This window comes from Tachyglossus aculeatus, chromosome 1, assembly GCF_015852505.1.
Source record: "Tachyglossus aculeatus isolate mTacAcu1 chromosome 1, mTacAcu1.pri, whole genome shotgun sequence".
In the NCBI taxonomy this organism is placed as follows: domain Eukaryota; kingdom Metazoa; phylum Chordata; class Mammalia; order Monotremata; family Tachyglossidae; genus Tachyglossus; species Tachyglossus aculeatus.
This window is the reverse complement of record NC_052066.1, coordinates 169,022,615-169,043,466: the sequence shown is the minus strand read 5'-3', so window position 1 is coordinate 169,043,466 and position 20,852 is coordinate 169,022,615.

Below are 20,852 nucleotides of genomic sequence, written 5' to 3'. Positions count from 1 at the left end.
ATCGTATTTATTGAGCGCTTACTATGTGCAGAGCACTGTACTAAGCGCTTGGGAAGTACAAATTGGCATCACATAGAGACAGTCCCTACCCAACAGTGGGCTCACAGTCTAAAAGGGGGAGACAGAGAACTGAACCAAACATACCAACAAAATAAAATAAGTAGGATAGAAATGTACAAGTAAAATAAATAAATAAATAAATAAATAGAGTAATAAATATGTACAACCATATATACATATATACAGGTGCTGTGGGGAAGGGAAGGAGGTAAGACGGGGGGATGGAGAGGGGGACGAGGGGGAGAGGAAAGAAGGGGCTCAGTCTGGGAAGGCCTTCTGGAGGAGGTGAGCTCTCAGCAGGGCCTTGAAGGGAGGAAGAGAGCTAGCTTGGCGGATGGGCAGAGGGAGGGCATTCCAGGCCCGGGGGATGACGTGGGCCGGGGGTCGATGGCGGGACAGGCGAGAGCGAGGTACAGTGAGGAGATTAGTGGTGGAGGAGCGGAGGGTGCGGGCTGGGCAGTAGAAGGAGAGAAGGGAGGTGAGGTAGGAGGGGGCGAGGTGATGGACAGCCTTGAAGCCCAGGGTGAGGAGTTTCTGCCTGATGCGCAGATTGATCGGTAGCCATTGGAGGTTTTTGAGGAGGGGAGTAATATGTCCAGAGCGTTTCTGGACAAAGATAATCCGGGCAGCAGCATGAAGTATGGATTGAAGTGGAGAGAGACACGAGGATGGGAGATCAGAGAGAAGGCTAGTGCAGTAGTCCAGACGGGATAGGATGAGAGCTTGAATGAACAGGGTAGCGGTTTGGATGGAGAGGAAAGGGCGGATCTTGGCAATGAGCCAACAGCGGGCTCACAGTCTAAAAGGGGGAGACATAGAACAAAAACAAACGTGCTAACAAAATAAAATAAATAGAATAGATATGTACAAGTAAAATAAATAAATAAATAAATAGTGTAATAAATATGAACAAACATATATGCATATATACAGGTGCTGTGGAGTGGTGCGCACCCAGTAAGCGCTCAGTCCATAGGAGTGAATTCATTCAATCAATCAATCAATCGTATTTATTGAGCTCTTACTGTGTGCTGGAACACACTCATTCATTCGTTCGTTTGGAGGGAGCGTTTAGTGAGTGCTGACTGGGCGCACTCATTCATTCATTCACTCAGTCGTATTTATTGAGCGTTTACTGTGCGCTTACTGTGCACAGAGTAAGCGCTCAGTCCATAGGAGTGAATTCATTCATTCAATCAATTAATCGTATTTATTGAGCGCTTACTGTGTGCTGGAACACACTCATTCATTCGTTCGTTTGGAGGGAGGGTTTAGTGAGCGCTGACTGGGAGCATTCATTCAATCGTATTTATTGAGCGCTTACTGTGCGCAGAGCACTAGTGCTGCACACCCAGTAAGCGCTCAGTCCATAGGAGTGAATTCATTCATTCATTCAATCATATTTATTGAGCGCTTACTGTGTGCAGAGCACTAGTGCTGCGCACCCAGTAAGCACTCAATCCATAGGAGTGAATTCATTCATTCATTCAATCGTATTTATTGAGCACTTACTGTGCACAAAGCACTAGTGCTGTGCACCCAGTAAGCGCTCAGTCCATGGGAGTGAATTCATTCATTCAATCTATCAATCGTATTTATTGAGCACTTACTGTGCGCAGAGCACTAGTGCTGCGCACCCAGTAAGCTCTCAGTCCATAGGAGTGAATTCATTCATTCATTCAATCATATTTATTGAGCGCTCACTGTGTGTGGAGCACTGTACTAAGCACTTGGGAAGTACATTTTGGCAACATATAGACACGGTCCCTACCCAACAGTGGGCTCACACTCTAGAAGGGGGAGACAGAGAACAAAACAAAACATATTAACAAAATAAAATAAATAGAATAGATATGTACAAGTAAAATCAATCAATCAATCATATTTATTGAGTGCTTACTGTGTGCAGAGCACTGTACTAAGCGCTTGGGAAGTACAAGTTGGCGACATATAGAGACGGTCCCTACCCAACAGTGGGCTCACAGTCTAGAAGGGGGAGACAGAGAACAAAACCAAACATATTAACAAAACAAAATAAATAGAATAGATATGTACAAGTAATAAATAGAGTAATAAATACGTACAACCATATATACATATATACAGGTACAGATACAAGGTAATCAAGGTAATCAAGGTAATTCATTCGTTCCATCGTATTGATGGAACGCACTCATTCATTCGTTCGTTTGGAGGGAGTGTTTAGTGAGCGCTGACTGGGCGCACTCATTTATTCATTCATTCAATTGTATTTATTGAGCGCTAACTGTGTGCAGAGCGTTAGTGCTGCGCACCCAGTAAGCACTCAGTCCATAGGAGTGAATGAGTGAAGCGTGCCGTCCGGGGCACTTAGGACGGCACTGTGCACCCGGTAAGCGCTCAATACATACTGTGTGCAGAGCACATACTAAGCGCTTGGGAAGTACAAGTTGGCAACATCTAGAGACGGCACTCATTCATTCGATCGTATTTAGTGAGCGTTGACTAGGGACATTCATTCATTCAGTCGTATTTAGTGAGCGCTGACTGTGGGCATTCATTCACTCAGTTGTATTGATTGAGTATTTAGTGAGCGCTTACTGTGTGCATTCATTCATTCAGTCGTATTTAGTGAACGCTTACTGTGGGCATTCATTCATTCAATCGTATTTAGGGAGTATTTATTGAGCGCTGACTGTGGGCATTCATCCATTCAGCCGTATTGATTCAGTATTTAGTGAGCACTTACTGTGGGCATTCATTCATTCAGTCGTATTAATTGAGTATTTAGTGAGCGCTTACTCATTCATTGATTCAATCGTATTGAGTATTTAGTGAGCGCTGACTGTGGGCATTCATTCATTCAGTCGTATTGATTGAGTAGTGAGCGCTTACTGTGGGCATTCATTCACTCAATCATATTAATTGAGTAGTGAGCGCTTACTGCGGGCATTCATTCAGTCAGTCGTATTGAGTATTTAGTGAGCGTTTACTGTGCATTCATTCATTCAGTCGTATTTAGTGAGTGCTGACTGTGAGCATTCATTCATTCAATTGTATTTAGGGAGTATTTAGTGAGCGCTGACTGGGTGCACTCATTCATTCGATTGCATTTAGTGAGCGTTGATTGGGTGCATTCATTCATTCATGTATTCAATCGTATTTATTGAGCGCTTACTGTGTGCAGAGCACTGTACTAAGCACTTTGGAAGTACAAGTTGGCAACATATAGAGACGGTCCCTACCCAACAGTGGGCTCACAATCGTATTTAGTGAGTAGTGAGCACTTACTGTGGGCATTCATTCATTCAGTCGTATTAATTCAGTATTTAGTGAGTGCTTACTGTGGGCATTCATTCATTCAATCGTATTAATTGAGTATTTAGTGAGCGCTTACTGTGTGCATTCATTCATTCAGTCGTATTTAGTGAGTATTTAGTGAGCGCTTACTGTGGGCATTCATTCATTCAGTCGTATTTTGTGAGCACTGACTGGGTGCATTCACTAATTCAATCGTATTTAGGGAGTATTTAGTGAGCGCTGACTGGGCGCACTCATTCATTCAATCGTATTTAGTGAGCATTGACTGGATGCATTCATTCATTCTTTCAGTTGTATTTAGTGAGTAGTGAGCGCTTACTGTGGGCATTCATTCATTCAGTCATATTGATTGAGTATTTAGTGAGAGCTTACTATGGGCATGCATTCATTCCTTCAATCGTATTAATTGAGTATTTAGTGACCACTTGTGTAGATTTGTACATATTTATTACTCTATTTTATTAATGATGTGTATAAAGCTATAACTCTGTTTATTCTGTTGGTATTGACACCTGTCTACTTGTTTTGTTCTGTTTTCTGTCTCCCCCCTTCTAGACTGTGAGCCCATTGTGGGATAGGTACCGTCTCTATATGTTGCCGGCTTGTACTTCCCAAGCACTTAGTACAGTGCTCTGCACAAAGTCAGTGCTCAAGAAATACGACTGAATGAATGAATGAATGAATTCAATCGTATTTATTGAGTATTTAGTGAGCGCTTACTGTTTGCATTCATCATTCGGCCGTATTTAGTGAGCGTGGACTGTGCATTCATTCATTCAATCATATTTAGTGAGTGCTTACTGGGTAAAAGCACTGGACTAAGCGCTTGGGAAGTACAAATTGGCAACATATAGAGATGGTCCCTCCCCAACAACGGGCTCACAGTCCAGAAGGGGGGAGACAGACAACAGAACAAAACAAATAAACAGGTGTCAATACCAACGGAATAAACAGAGTTATAGCTATATACACATCATTAATAAAATAGAGTAATAAATATGTACAAATCTACACAAGTGGTCAGTCGACGGCTTTTCAGGGATCACAGTGCAGAAAAAGTTGGACCTGGGATATTTTCTCAGTTCTTTTAACCCTGGAATGAGTTGCTCCTTCTTTGGGAATTCTTTAGCCTGGGCCTCTGCTTGAGGGGAGGGATTCATTCATTCATTCAATCGTATTTATTGAGCGCTTACTGTGTGCAGAGCACTGTAAGAAGTGCTTGGGAAGTAAAAGTTGGCAACATATAGAGACAGTTCCTACCCAACAACAGGCTCACGGTCTAGAAGGGGACTCCTCCCCATCCGTCCATCTATCCTGTCATTCTCCCCAATCCCCCTAAAGTATAATAACAATAATAATAATAATAGTTAACCATTTACTATGTGCCAAACACTGTTCTAAGCACTGGGGGAGATACAAGGTCGTCAGTTTGTCTCACGTGGCACTCACAGTCTTCATCCCCATTTTACAGATGAGACAGCTGAGGCATAGGGAAATTAAGTGACTTGCCCAAGGTCATACAGCAGACAAGTGATGGGGCGAGGATTAGAACCCATGACCTCTGACTCCCAAACCCGGGCTCTTGCCACTAAGCCGCGCCGCTTCTGAGGTATGAAGTAGCTGTTTTGCACAGCACAGGATGGGAGGTGCTGAAATAATGCAAGAGTTGCCCAAAACAACCCCCTTGGATATACAGCAGAATCAAAATAATATCACACTGAATGCTTTCATTTGTGGGATATTTGATTTGGCTATTATGAAAACAAACCTACACTTATTCATTCATTCAATTGTACTTATCTAGCGCTTACTGTATGCAGAGCACAATATTAAGTGCTTGGAAAGTACAATTGGGCAATAAGGAGAGACAATCCCTGCCCACAGTGGGCTTACAGTCTAGAAGAGAATTTACACTGGAAACATGACAAGTGCGCAAGCAAAGTTTTTTTTTTTTTTCAGAAATTCAAGGGGGTGGTTGGGATCACCAAGAACTATGGAAACTTAGGGCTGGAAAGCAATTTATTTCTTGCACGGATTTATTGGACTCTTATTTTGAACAGGTTGCTGCATTGACCCTGGGGAAATTGCAAGGAAAGTGGACTATTTGATCCCTCTCCTTCGAGGACCTCCTAAAATGTAAGTTCAGTTATTCAGACTGCAGAAATAATTTCTCATCTCCATAACGGAAACAAGCCACGAACTATCCAGCAGGGAACAAACACACAGTACCTCCCAGCCAGCTCTAGGGCCTTAAGGAAACATTTTTTAAAAAATGTGCTTTTTTAGACCAAAAAAATTCCACTTTAACATTCTGAAAAAGGGAACTTACTTAGTGAGAGCACGGATTCTTGAAGCGAGTGCAGTGGTTGCCCTCCTCCCTCATTTCTTGCCCTTAAAGACGAGGCGGCCAATTTTATTGAGAAAATTGAAACTATCGGGTATGATCTCCCTAAAATCTCCTTGCTCAGTCAGTCAGCCGTATTTATTGAGCACTTCCTGTGTGCAGAGCACTAAAGCGCTTGTGAGAGTGCAGTATAGCGATATAACACAATCCCTGCCCACAATGAGCCTACAGTCTAGAGCGGGAGACAGACATTAATACAAATAAATAAATAAAATTACAGATATATACATAAGTGCTGTGGGGCTGAGAGAGGGGATGAATAAAGGGAGCAAGTCAGGGTGACACAGAAGGAAGTGGAAGAAGTGGAAAGGAGGGCTTAATCAGGGAAGGCCTCTTGGAGGAGACGTGCCTTCAATAAGGTTTTGAAGGTGGAGGGAGTAATTGTCAGATATGAAGAGGGAGGGCATTCCAGGCCAGAGGCGGGATGTGGGCGAGAGGTCGGTGGTGAGATAGACGAGATCGAGGTACAGTGAGTAGGATGCTCCTCTCCAGTCCCTCCCTTCTCCTGCTCCTTCTTCAACACTCATTTCATTCATGCAGTCATATTTAATAATAATAATAATAAAATAAAATAATGATGGCATTTATTAAGCACTTACTATGTGTAAAGCACTGTTCTAAGCACTGGGGAGGTTACAAGGTAATCACCTTGCTGGTTGTCCCACGGGGGGCTCACAGCCTTAATCCCCATTTTACAGATGAGGTAACTGGGGCACAGAGAACTTAAGTGACTTGCCCAAAGTCACACAACTGACAATTGGCAGAGCAGGGATTTGAACCCATTATCTCTGACTCCCAAGCCCGTGCTCTTTCCACTGAGCCACACTGCTTCTCTTTATGAAGCACTTATTGAGCGCTTACTGTGTGCAGAACACTGTACTAAGCACTTGGAAAGTACACAGTATCTCAAGAGGAGATCTGTCTTCTTTCAAAATCCGCCCCCTTCACCTGCACATCTGACCCCATCCCTTAGCCCTTAATAATAATAATAATAATAATGGCATTTATTAAGCACTTACTATGTGCAAAGCACTGTTCTAAGCGCTGGGGAGGTTACAAGGTGATCAGGTTGTCCCATGGGGGGCTCACAGTCTTAATCCCCATATTACAGATGAGGTAACTGAGGCACAGAGAAGTGAAGTGACTTGCCCAAAGTCACTCAGCTGACAACTGGTGGAGCCGGGATTTGAACCCATAATCTCTGACTCCAAAGCCCGTGCTCTTTCCATTGAGCCACACTGCTTATCAAAGTACTTGCCCCATTCCTTCTTCCCTCCTCCACCACCAACTTCAGCTCTCCTAAGGCTTCTTCCCCACTGCTTTCAAACATGCCCATGTCTTCACTATCCTAAAAAAAACACCCTCCCTTGACCCCACGGCTCCCTCCAGTTATCTCCCGCCTATTGTTCTTCTCCAAACTCCGTAAACGAATTGTCTACACCTGCTGACACCACTTCCTCTTGACCCCCCTCCGATCTGGCTTCCGCACCCTTCACTCCACAGAAACTGCCCTCTCAAAGGTCACCCATGATCTCCTTCTTGCCAAATCCAAAGGCTTCTACTCCATCCTAATCCTCCTTGACCTCTCAGCTGCCTTTGACACTGTGGACCACCCTCTTCTCGCGAAACATTAACCAATTTAGGCTTCGCTGACACTGTCTTCTCCCAGTTCTCCTCCTATCTCCCTGTCCGCTCATTCTCAGTCTCTTTTGAGGGCTTCTCCTCTGTCTTCCACCCCCTATCTGTTATCTTCCCACCTAAACACTGTTCTCCCCCTGACTCTCCCATCACTTTAGACAGTACCACCATCCTTCCTTTCATTCATTCATTCATTCAATCGTATTTATTGAGCGCTTACTGTGTACAGAGCACTGTACTAAGCGCTTGGGAAGCACAGGAAGATATAGAGACAGTCCCTACCCAACAATGGGCTCACAGCTTCCTGTCTCACAAGCCTGTAACCTTGGTGTTGTCTCATTCAACACCACATATTCAGTCTATCACTAAATTTTATTGTTTCTGCCTTCACAATGTGGCTAAAATCCACCCTTTCCTCTCCAACCAAACTGCTACCACATTTATACAAGCACTTTTCCTGCTCCACCACCTTGATTTCTGCATTAGCCTCCTTTCTGACCTCCCTCTCTCCTGTCTCTCCCCACTTCAGTCCATACTTCGTTCTGTGGCCCGGGTCATTTTTCTATGAAAACATTCAGTCCGCATTTCGCCACTCCTCAAGAATCGCCAGTGGTTGCCCATCCACCTCCACATCAAACAGAAACTCCTTACCATCGGCTTTAAAGCAATCAACCAGCTTGTCTCCTCCTACTACAACCCAGTCTGCACACTTTACCCCGCTAATGCCAACTTATTCACTGTACCTCAATCTCGTCTACATCGCCACTGACCTCTTGCCCTCGCCCTGCCTCTGGCATGGAACACCCTCCATTTTCATATCTGATAGACAATTATTTTCCACACCTTCAAAGCCTTATTGCAGGCACATCTCCTTCAAGAGACCCTCCCTGACTAAGCCCTAATTTCACCTTCTCCTACTCCCTTCTGCATCGGCTTGATTTTTTTCCCTTTATTCACATCCCCTCAACCCTACAGGACTTACGTACATATCCATAATCCATTTTTTTAAATATTAATGTCTGTCTCCCCCTCTAGACTGTAAGCTGGTTGTGGGCAAGGAATGGGTCTGTTATATTTTTCTACTGTACTCTCCCAAGCACTTAATACAGTGCTCTGCACACATAAGTGTTCAATAAATACTATTGATTGATTGATTAGGGTAGTGCAAGATCTGTGGTGTTGGGCTCAGGGAGGTAGCATAAGACAGTGTGCATGATTCAGTGCAAACCATCACCATTACTGTAAAAATGAGTCGAAACTGGTGGAAGGACAACATTTATCCTCTTATTAATAATAAATAATAATAAAAATTATGGTACTTGTTAAGCACTCACTATGTTCCGAGCTCTGTTCTAAGCACTGAAGTAGATACAAATTAATCAGTTTGGACACAGTCCCTGTCTCACATGGGGCTCATGCTCTTAATCCCCATTTTACAGATATGGTCACTGAGGCCCAGAGAAGTTAAGTGACTTGCCAAAGGTCACACAGCAGACATGTGGAGAGGCTGGGTATAGAACCCAGGTCCTTCTGACTCCCAGACTTGTGCTCTATCCACTAAATCATGCTGCTTCTCTTAATCTTTGGTGTTGGGGCAATGGTCATCCGATTAGCTCTGCTCCACTGTTCAGTGCCGTATTTTCATGGACAAAGTGCAGATGTGCGTGAGATTATCTGTGGCACTCACACTCAGGGATATATTATCAGCAGCATTATATCTGAACTAACGTTCAAGACAAATAATATCTCTTTTTTTCTCCTGCTCAATTTCCCTATCTTTTTCTTTTTCTCTCTTTATATTAGTAGTCATGATTCCCATCTTCAAGGAGCTTACAATCCAGCAGGGAAGACTAGACACTAACATACATTAGGGGTAGGGAGAAGAGTGTAAACAGTACTCTGCACACAGTAAATGCTCAATAAATATGATTAAATGAAAAGCTAGGAACATAAATGCAAAGGCAGGTGAAGGGGAAGTATTTCAATGGCAATGGGGAGGGAAATGGGTTATAGAGAGGAGAGATTAATTAGAGAGGGCTTCTGACACAGGAATTTTGCTTTCAAAATGTCCTTGAAGCTAGAGAGAGCAGTTGTCTCCTAGTTGTGAGGGGGATAGGCGGTCTAGGCAGGGAGACAGAAGAGAATGTGGCTCAGGGAGGAGGTTGAGAGGATTCCTCTCAAGAATCAAGTGCGCGAGCTGAGGAGTTCTTTTTTAGTCCTGTCAAGTTCGAGGTGATGGTAGGGCATTCAAGTAGAGATGTCTTGAAGGCAGGAGGAAATGCCAGACTGCAGATGGGGAGAGAAATCAGGCTGGAAATGTAGATTTGGGAATGATCTGCATAGAGGTAGTAGTTGAAGCCTTGAGACAGAATGAGTTCTTCAAGGGAGTGGGTGTAAATGGAGAAAAGAAGGGAACCCAGAACTGAATCTTGTCCCAGAACTAAACCTCGAGGGACACCCACAGTTGGGGGGTGGGAGGCAGTGGAGGAGCCCGCGAAAAAGTCTGAGAAGCAGCGGCCAGAGAGATAGGAGAACTAGAGGATAGTGTCAGTGAAACCGAGGTTGGATAATGTTTCCAAGAGAAAGGGGTGGTTGACCATGTCAAAGGCAGCTGAGAGGTCACGGAGGATTAGTTTGGAGTAGAGACCATTGGATTTGGCAAGAAGGAGATCATTTGTGACATTTGAGAAGACGGTTTCTACAAGGCCCTACTGAGAGCTCACCTCCTCCAGGAGGCCTTCCCAGACTGAGTCCCTTCCTTCCTCTCCCCCTCGTCCCCCTCTCCATCCCCCCATCTTACCTCCTTCCCTTCCCCACAGCACCTGTATATATGTATACATGCTTGTACATATTTATTACTCTATTTATTTATTTATTTATTTTACTTGTACATATCTATTCTATTTATTTTATTTTGTTAGTATGTTTGGTTTTGTTCTCTGTCTCCCCCTTTTAGACTGTGAGCCCACTGTTGGGTAGGGACTGTCTCTATATGTTGCCAACTTGTACTTCCCAAGCACTTAGTACAGTGCTCTGCACACAGTAAGCACTCAATAAATACGATTGATGATGATGATGATGATGTGGAATGAAGGGGATGGAAGCCAGATTGGAGGGGGTCAAAGAGAGAATTGGAGGAGAGTAACTTGGGACAGCTGGTGTAGGCGAGTCACTCAAGGAGTTTGGAGAGAAATGGTAGGAGGGAGATGGGACGATAACTGAAAAGAGTTATGAGGTCAAGGGAGGCTTTTTTAGGATAGGGGAGTGACAAGCATGTTTGAAAGCAGTGCAGAAGAAGCCATTGGAGAGTAAACAGTTGAGGATGGCAGTCAGGAAGGGAAGAAAGGAGCAGGCAAGTGTTTTAAGGTGTGAAGCGGGGGCGGGGGGTGTTGGATGTGCAGGTGGAGAGGGTAGATTTTGAGAGAAGGCAGGAGATCTCATTTTGAGATACTGCTGGGAAAAATAGGAGAGTTGAAGAAGGGGCTGAAGGAGGGAGGGACTGGAGAGGAGCAGGAGGGATTTTAGGGAGATCATGCCTGATAGTTTCAATTCTTTAGATGGAGAAAAATTTTCCACTCTACCTCTGTCAAGATCTCCGCATCCCTTCTTTCAAAAGCCCACCTCAGCCTGGTCTGCTCTCAACCAATATGAAGCGAACACCTCCCACAAAAGAAACCTCGCAAAAATAATTTTATATATAAATCTTTTCTTCTTGGAATACAAATTTCAGTGGACAGGGGCTTTGCCTTCTATATGTTCTGTGTACAAGAAACTCTTGATTTTCTGAAACAATAGGGACAAGGGAAAGTTGGAAAATTGAATAGCATAAAGTGGAAAATTGAAATCCACAAACCATCCAAAATCCTTACACTAGCTATTACATTCGACATTTTTTTTTCCCACTAGTTATTTTCAAAGAGCAACTAGGAAGTAGCGTAATGATTTATAGAAATTTCATATCTCTCCCTCTCTCTTTTTTTTTATTTGCTGCTGCTCTTTGTCTGAAAGGTAATGATCAGTGAAATCCCCAAAAGGTGGGCAGTTGGAGAGAGGAAGGATAATTCCAAAATGGATCATCGGCTACCCTCTTCTCTTATTCCTTGAAATGCTTCCAGTTTAAACGCTGCTTTTAATCAGCTACAAACACTTTCCAGGATAGAATTATATTTGTGCTTTAATCCAAGTGCCAAAAAAGCTCCTTTGAAATGAGCTACCGTGACCCACTCTCTGCCATCCTTCTTTCTGCTGGCTTTGCTCTTGCCCCTCACAAATCTCTTCTGAGTATGAGAAATTAGAAATGAGAAGTACCGAGAAGCAGTATGGTCTATTGGATAGAGCGAAGGCCTAGAAGTCAGAGGAACTGAGTTCAAACATGCCTTCACCGCTTTTTTTTAATGGTATGTATTAAGTGCTTACTATGTGCCAGGCACCGTTCTAAGCACTGGGGTAGATATAAGGTAATCTGGTTGGACACAATCCATGTCCCACGTGGAGCTTAATCCCCACTTTACAGATGAGGTAACTGAGGCATGGAGAAGTAAAGTGAGTTGCCCAAGGTCCCACAGCAGACACGTGGCAGAGTCAGGATTAGAACCCAGTTCCTTTTGACTCCCAGGTTCGTGCTCTATCCACTAGGCCACGCTGCTTCCCGGCCCTTAGCTGCTAAGGTGATTGAGGATGATTGAGGGTGAGGACTATTTGTGTTCCCAAGTGTCTAGTAGAATGCTCTGCTCACTACAGGCCCTTAATAAATACCAATGATGATGAAAATCACTTAGTTTTAAAGGAAGATAATACCCCTTTCTGGGAAAAGAAGGAAATTTTCTGCATTATGCTCCCTATTATATTGAATCATACCTATTTACTCTATTGTACTCTCCCAGGCACTTAGTACAGTACACACAGTAAGTGCTCAGGAAGTACTATTCATTAACTGATAGAGATATGGCCTTGTTCAGTGAGCTGGGGAGCAGCAGCAGGCTAGTTATGATGGCAAGGGTGTTCCCGACCTATGGATTTTAATCCTCTTTGCTTCTCATAGTGTAATTTCCATCCACCAAATATCTTCCCCATACTGGGCTGGGGCCACTATGGGGACAATGGTCGACAGTGTTGAAAGCAGCTAAGAGGTCTAGGATGAAGTAGAGGCAACTGGATTTGCCAAGAAGGAGATCACTGATGACCTTTGAGAGGGGGGTTTCTGTGGACTGAAGGGGACGGAAGATAGTTTGGAAGGGGTCAAGGAGAGAATTCGAGGAGAGGAATTTGAGACAGAGTAACTCGCTCAAGGACTTTGGAGAGGAATCGCAGGAGGTAGAAGGGGCATTAGCCAGAGGGAGCCGTGGGGTCAAGGGAGGGTATTTTTAGGATGGAGAGACATGGGCTTGTTTGAAAGCAGTGGGGAAGGAGCCATTGGAGAGCGAAAAGCTGAAGATGGCTGTTAGGGAGGGAAGAAGGGAGAGGGCGAGTGTTTTGATAATGTGCGAAGGAATGGGATCAGATGTTTGGATGGAGGGGTTGGCATTTGGGAGAAGGCGGGAAGTCTCCCCTAGAGATACTGCTGGGAAAGATGGGAGAGTTATAGAAGGTGCAGGAGGTGGGAGGGCCTCGGGAGGGGCAGTCAATAATAGGGGCCAGCTAAAGGCCAATAGTGATCTGCCCCTACCCTCTCCCATTGACTCTCAATACGCTCTTTCCTCCTAGTTAACAGTTAACGATGGCATTTGTTAAGTGCTTACTATGTGCAAAGCACTGTTCTAAGCGCTGGAAATGGGGATTTAGTCCTTGTCAATAATAATCATGATGGCATTTGGAGACCAGTGTCAGTTTCAACTCCTAACCATAGGAGTTAAACTCTTTACCATTTAAAGCATTCAATAATAATAATAATGATGATGGCATTTGTTAAGTGCTTACTATGTGCAAAGCACTGTTCTAAGTGCTGGGGGAAAACAAGGTGATCAGGTTGTCCCACGAGGGATTCACAGTCTTAACCCCCATTTTACAGATGAGGTAACTGAGGCCCAGAGAAGTTAAGTGACTTACCCAAAGTCACACAGCTGACGAGTGACGGAGGCGGGATTAGAACCCATGACCTCTGGCTCCCAAGCCCATGCTGTTTCCACTGAGCCACCCTGCTTCTCTCAATTCAATCACCTTGCCCCTTCATACCATACCTCCCTCATTTCCTACTAGGGAAGCAACAAGGCCTAGTGGATAAAGCCCAGGCCTAGGAATCAGAAGGGCCTGGGTTCTAATTCTGGCTCTGCTACTTGTCTGCTGTGTGACCTTGGGCAAGTCACTTCACTTCTCTGGGCCTCAGTTGCCTCATCTGTAAAATGGGGATTAAAACCGTGAGCCCAGTGTGGGACAGGGACATTGTCCAACCCAATTACCTTGTATCTACCCCAGTGCTTAATACAGCATCTGCAATATAGTAAATGCTTAACAAATACCACAGTTATTATTATTACTACAACCTCCAGGCTGTAAACTTGTTATGGGCAGGAACGTGTCCGCTAATTCTGTTATATTGTGCTCTCCCAGGTGCTTAGTAGAGTGCTCTGCACATAGTAAGCATTCATTAAATCCCTTTGATTGATTGATTTCCTCATCTGTGAAATTAGGATTAATTACCTGTTCTCCCTTTCCTGAAGACTGAGCCCTGGGAGGAACGGGGATTGGTTTGGATCTAATTATCTTGGATTTACCCTAGTGCATAGCACAGTGCTCGGCACCTCATGGGTGCTTAACAAATCAATGAAGCAATGATATTTATTGAGGCTTACTATGTGCAGAGCACTGTACTATGCACTTGGGAGAAAACTATACAACAGAATTAGCAGACACCTTTCCTGTCCAAAACGAGCTTACAATCAATCAATCAATCAATCAATCAAGCATATTTATTGAGCGCTTACTGTGTGCAGAGCACTGTACTAAGCGCTTGGGAAGTACAAGTTGGCAACATATAGAGACAGTCCCTACCCAACAGTGGGCTCACAGTCTTTTTTTATTACTACTCCTCTGGCCACCTGGGGATAACTTTCAGAGGACTGCTAATCCCCACTCAATCAATCAATGGTATTTATTGGGCAGAGCACTTTGTACAGAGCAGAGCAGAGCACTTTGTTCAGAGCACTGTACTAAGCCTTTGGGAGAATGCAATACAACAGAATTGGTAGATACGTTCCCTACCCACAATAAGCTTACAGTCTAGAGGGGAAGACAGGCATAAGTATAAATTAATTAATTAATTAATTATGGGTATGTATATAAGTGATGTGGGAAGGGTGAGTAAGGGCTGCAAATCCAAGTTCAAGGGTAATTACAATAGTAATGATGGTATTTGTTAAGCACTTACCATGTGCTAGGCACTGTACTAAGTGCTGGGGTGGATACAAGCAAATCAAGTTGAACACAGTCCCTGTCCCACGAGGGGCTCAGAGTCTCAATCCTCATTTTACAGATGAGGTACTGAGGCCCAGGTAAGTGAAGTGTCAAGGGGGACATCCAAATAGAGCTGTTCGGAAGGTAGGAGGAAATACTAGACTACAGAAGAGGCGGGGTTGGAGATGGTACTTGAAGGCATGGAAGTGAATGGGGGAGTGGGTGTAGACGGAGAATAGAAGGGGACCCAGAACTAAACCGTGAGGGACTCTTTTCTCTCTTTGTGTCCCCTGGCAATATGGCTACCATGCAGGGCTAGGAGCATCCATCCCCCTCCAAGAACTTGGGGTGGCTTCTGAGGCCTTTTTATAAACAAGTTGGCATTTTGCACTCCCCCACTGAAAAGTTTTCTCTCTCTCCCTGCCATCCCCCTCTCTTGGCAGCTAAAGAACGATCAGAGATTGAATTCCACAGGAAAAACTAACAACGACCCCAATATAGCCGCATCCCTCTCAGAGGAGGCTGGGCCTTTCCCGGCTGTGGAGGGTCAGTGCTGACAAAAGAGGTCTGATCCATCTCTCTGATTTGCAGTTCTAATTATAGAACTCTTTCAGCTATTGTTCCATAATTGCCTGCTGCAGTTGGGTGTGGGCCCTGTTGTTTGACAAAAGCGTGGTTTTTGATGGGGATATTTTGTGGTGGTTCTTTTTTTCTGGTCTACTGTCATTTCAGCCTCCGGTGGTCCGTAGGAGAGCTGAACCAGGTTCAGGACAGGCAGTCACCAATCCTCCCACTTCCCCAATCTCTTCCACCGCCATCACCTATGTGGTGCGATTGGTCCGGTGTAATAATAATAATAATTGTGGTATTTGTTAAGCGCTTACTATGTGCCAGGCACTGTACTAAGCACTGGGGTGGATACAAGCAAATCAGGTTGGACACAGTTCCTGTCCCATGTGGGGCTCAGAGTCTCAATCCCCATTTTAGCCCATTTTACTTGGGATTGTCACTTCACTTCTCTGTGCCTCAGTGACCTCATCTGTAAAATGGTAACTTATATAATAATAATGGCATTTATTAGGTGCACAGCCCTGTTCTAAGCGCAGGGGAGGTTACATGGTGATCAGGTTGTCCCATGGGAGGCTAACAGTCAATCCCCATTTTACAGATGAGGTAACTGAGGCACGGAGAAGTTAAGCGACTTGCCCAAAGTCACCCAGCTGACAACTGGCAGAGTTGGGATTTGCACCCACGACCTCTGACTCCAAAGCCTGTGCTCTTTCCACTGAGCCACGCTGCTAGTGCTTAGTACGGTGCATGGCACATGGTAAGTGCTTAACAGATACCATTAAAAAAGAAAGAGGAAGGCGTGAGCAAGAAGTTGGCGGTGGGAGAGGTGACAATGAGGCAAAGGGACCGGGTAAGTTAGAGAAGAACAAAGAGTGTGAGCTGGGATGTGGTGGGAAAAGAGAACTGACTCACCCAAGGTCATGCAGCAGACGAATGGCAGCAAACTGTGACTGTGAGCCCCTTTTAGACTGTGAGCCCACTGTTGGGTAGGGACTGTCTGTATATGTTGCCGACTTGTACTTCCCGAGCGTTTAGTACAGTGCTCTGCACACAGTAAGCGCTCAGTATATATGACTGATTGATTGTAACTCCCAGACCCGTGCCCTATCCCCATGCAGCAGACAAATGGCAGCAAATTTTGTGACTGTGAGCCCCTTTTAGACTGTGAGCCCACTGTTGGGTAGGGACCGTCTCTGTTGCCAACTTGTACTTCCCGAGTGCTTAGTACAGTGCTCTGCACACAGTAAGCGCTCAATAAATACAATTGATTGATCGATTGATTGTGACTCCCAGGCCCGTGCCCTATCCCCATGCAGAAGACAAATGGCAGCAAACCTTGTGACTGTGAGCCCCTTTTAGACTGTGAGCCCACTGTTGGGTAGGGACTGTCTCTATATGTTGCCGACTTGTACTTCCCGAGTGCTTAATACAGTGCTCTGCACACAGTAAGCACTCAATAAATACAATTGATTGATTGATTGATTGTGACTCCCAGGCCTGTGCCCTATCCCCATGCAGGAGACAAATGGCAGCAAACCTTCTTCTGACTTCCAGGCCTGTGCCCTATCCCCATGCAGCAGAAAAAATGGCAGCAAACCTTGTGACTGTGAGCCCCTTTTAGACTGTGAGCCCACTGTTGGGTAGGGACTGTCTCTATATGTTGCCAACTTGTACTTCCCAAGTGCTTAGTACAGTGCTCTGCACACAGTAAGCGCTCAATAAATATGATTGATTGATTGATTGATTGATTGTGACTCCCAGGCCCGTGCCCCGTCCCCATACAGCAGACAAATGGCTGCAAACTTTGTGACTGTGAGCCCCTTTTAGACTGTGAGCCCACTACTGGGTAGGGACTGTCTCTATATGTTGCCAACTTGTACTTCTGAAGCACTTAGTACAGTGCTCTGCACACAGTAAGCGCTCAATAAATACGATTGATTGATTGATTAATTGTGACTCCCAGGCCTGTACCCTATCCCCATGCAGCAGACAAATGGCAGCAAACCTTGTGAATCCCAAGCCCGTGCCCTGTCCCTTTGCAGCAGACAAATGGCAGCAAAACTTGCGACTCCCAGGCCCGTGCCCTATCCCCAAGCAACAGACAAATGGCAGCAAACCTTATGACTGTGAGCCCCTTTTACACTGTGACCCCACTGTTGGGTAGGGACTGTCTCTATATGTTGCCAACATGTACTTCCCAAGTGCTTAGTATAGTGCTCTGCACACAGTAAGCGCTCAATAAATGCGATTGATTGATTGATATTGATTGTGACTTCCAGGCCCGTGCCTTATTCCCATGCAGCAAACAAATGGCAGCAAACCTTGTGACTCCCAGGGCCGTGCCCTATCCCCATGCAGCAGAGAAATGGAAGCAAACCTTGTGACTATGAGCCCCTTTTAGACTGTGAGCCCACTATTGGGTAGGGACTGTATCTATATGCTGCCAACTTGTACTTCCCCAGCGCTTAGTACAGGGCTCTGCACACAGTAAGCGCTCAATAAATACGATTAATTGATTGATTGATTGTGACTCCCAGGCCCGTGCCCTATCCCCATGCAGCAGACAAATGGCAGTAAACCTTGTGACTGTGAGCCCCTTTTAGACTGTGAGGCCACTGTTGGGTAGGAACTGTCTCTATATGCTGCCAACTTGTACTTCCCGAGCGCTTAGTACAGTGCTCTGCACACAGTAAGCTCTCAATAAATACGATTGATTGATTGGTTGATTGTGACTCCCAGGCCCGTGCCCAATCCCCATGAAGCAGACAAATGGCAGCAAACCTCACGACTCCCATGCCCGTGCCCCATCGCTATGCAGCAGACAAATGGCAGCAAACCTTGGGACTGTGAGCTCCTTTTAGACTGTGAGCCCACTGTTGGATAGGGACTGTCTCTATATGTTGCCAACTTGTACTTCCCGAGTGCTTAGTGCAGTGCTCTGCACACAGTAAGCGCGCTAATAAATATGGTTGATTGATTGATTGATTGATTGTAACTCACAGGCCCGTGCCCTAACCCCATGCAGCAGACAAATGGCAGCAAACCTTGTGACTCCCAGGCCCATGCTCTGTCCCCATGCAGCAGACAAATGGCAGCAAACCTTGTGACTGTGAGCACCTTTGAGACTGTGAGCCCACTGTTGGGTAGGGACTGTCTCTATATGTTGCCAACCTGTACTTCCCAAGGGCTTAGTACAGTGCTCTACTCACAGTAAGTGCTCAATAAATACGATTGATTGATTGTGACTCCCAGGCCCGTGCCCTATCCCCATGCAGCAGACAAATGACAGCAAACCTTGTGACTGTGAGCCCCTTTTAGACTGTGAGCCCACTGTTGGGTAGGGACTGTCTCTATATGTTGCCGACTTGTACTTCCCAAGCTCTTAGTACAGTGCTCTGCACACAGTAAGCGCTCAATAAAGGTGATTGATTGATTGATTGATTGTGACTCCCAGGCCCATGCCATATCCCCACGCAGCAGACAAATGGCAGCAAACCTTGTGACTGTGAGCCCCTTTAAGACTGTGAGCCTACTGTTGGGTAGGAACTGTCTCTATATGTTGCCAACTTGTATTTCCCAAGCGCTTAGTACAGTGCTCTGAACACAGTAAGCGCTCAATAAATACTATTGATTGATTGATTGATTATGACTCCCAGGACCGTGCCCTGTCCCCATGCAGCTGACAAATGGCAGCAAACCTTGTGACTGTAAGCCCCTTTTAGACTGTGAGCTCACTGTTGGGTAGGGACTGTCTCTATATGTTGCCAACTTGTACTTCCCAAGCGCTTCGTACAGTGCTCTGCACACAGTAAGCACTCAATAGATACGATTGATTGATTGATTGATTGATTGTGACTCCCCGGCCCGTGCCCTACCCCATGAAGCAGACAAATGTCTGCAAACCTTGTGACTGTGAGCCCCTTTCAGACTGTGAGCCCACTGTTGGGTAGGGACTGTCTCTATATGTTGCCGACTTGTACTTCCCAATCGCTTAGTACAGTGCTTTGCACACAGTAAGCACTCAATCAATATGATTGATTTTTTGATTGATTGTGACTCCCAGGCCCATGCCCTATCCCCATGCAGCAGACAAATGGCAGCAAACCTTCTTCTGTCTCCCAGGCCCATGCCCTATCCTCATGCAGTAGACAAGTGTTAGCAAACCTTGTGACTGTGAGCCCCTTTTAGACTGTGAGCCCACTGTTGGGTAGGGACCGTCTGTTTATGTTGCCAACTTGTACTTCCCGAGCGCTTAGTACAGTGCTCTGCACACAGTAAGCGCTCAATTAATACGATTGATTGATTGATTGATTGGTTGTGACTCCCAGGCCCGTGCCCTATCCCCATACAGAAGACAAATGGAAGCAAACCTTGGGACTCCCAGGCCCGTGCCCTATCCCCATGCAGCAGACAAATGGCAGCAAACCTTGTGACTGTGAGCCCCTTTTAGACAGAGAGCCCACTGTTGGGTAGGGACTGTCTCTATAAGTGGCCCACTTGTACTTCCTAAGCGATTAGTACAGTGCTCTGCACACAGTAAGCACTCAATAAATACGATTGATTGATTGATTTATTGATTGTGACTCCCAGGCCCGTGCCCTATCCACATGCAGGAGACAAATGGCAGCAAACCTTGTGACTGTGAGCCCCTTTTAGACTGTGAGCCCACTGTTGGGTAGGCACTCTCTCTATATGTTGCCAACTTGTACTTCCCAACCGCTTATTACAGTGCTCTGCACACAGTAAGCGCTCAATAAATACGATTGATTGATTGATTTAGTGTGACTCCCAGGCCCGTGCCCTATCCCCATGCAGCAGACAAATGGAAGCAAACCTCGTGACTCCCAGGCCAGGGCCGTATCCCCATGCAGCAGACAAATGGCAGCAAACCTTGTGACTGCGAGCCCCATTAAGACTGTGAGCCCACTGCTGGGTAGGGACTGTCTCTGTATGTTGCCGACTTGTACTTCCGAAGCGCTTAGTACAGTGCTCTGCACAGAGTAAGCGCTCAATAAATACGATTGATTAATTGATTGATTGTGACTCCCAGGACCGTGCCCTGTCCCCATGCAGCAGACAAATGGCTGCAAACCTTGTGACTGTAAGCCCCTTTTAGACTGTGAGCTCACTGTTGGGTAGGTACTGTCTCTATATGTTGCCGACTTGTACTTCCCAAGCGCTTAGTACAGGGCTCTGCACACAGTACGTGCTCAATAAATACGATTGATTGATTGATTGATTGTGACTCCCAGACCCATGCCGTATCCCCATGCAGCAGACAAATGGCAGAAATCCTTGTGACTGTGAGCCCCTTTTAGACTGTGAGCCCACTGTTGGGTAGGGTCTGTCTCTATATGTTGCCAACTTGTACTTCCCAAGCGCTTAGTACAGTGCTCTGCACACAGTTAGCGCTCAATAAATATGATTCATTGATTGATTGATTGATTGATTGTGACTCCCAGGCCCGTGCCCTACCCCATGAAGCAGACAA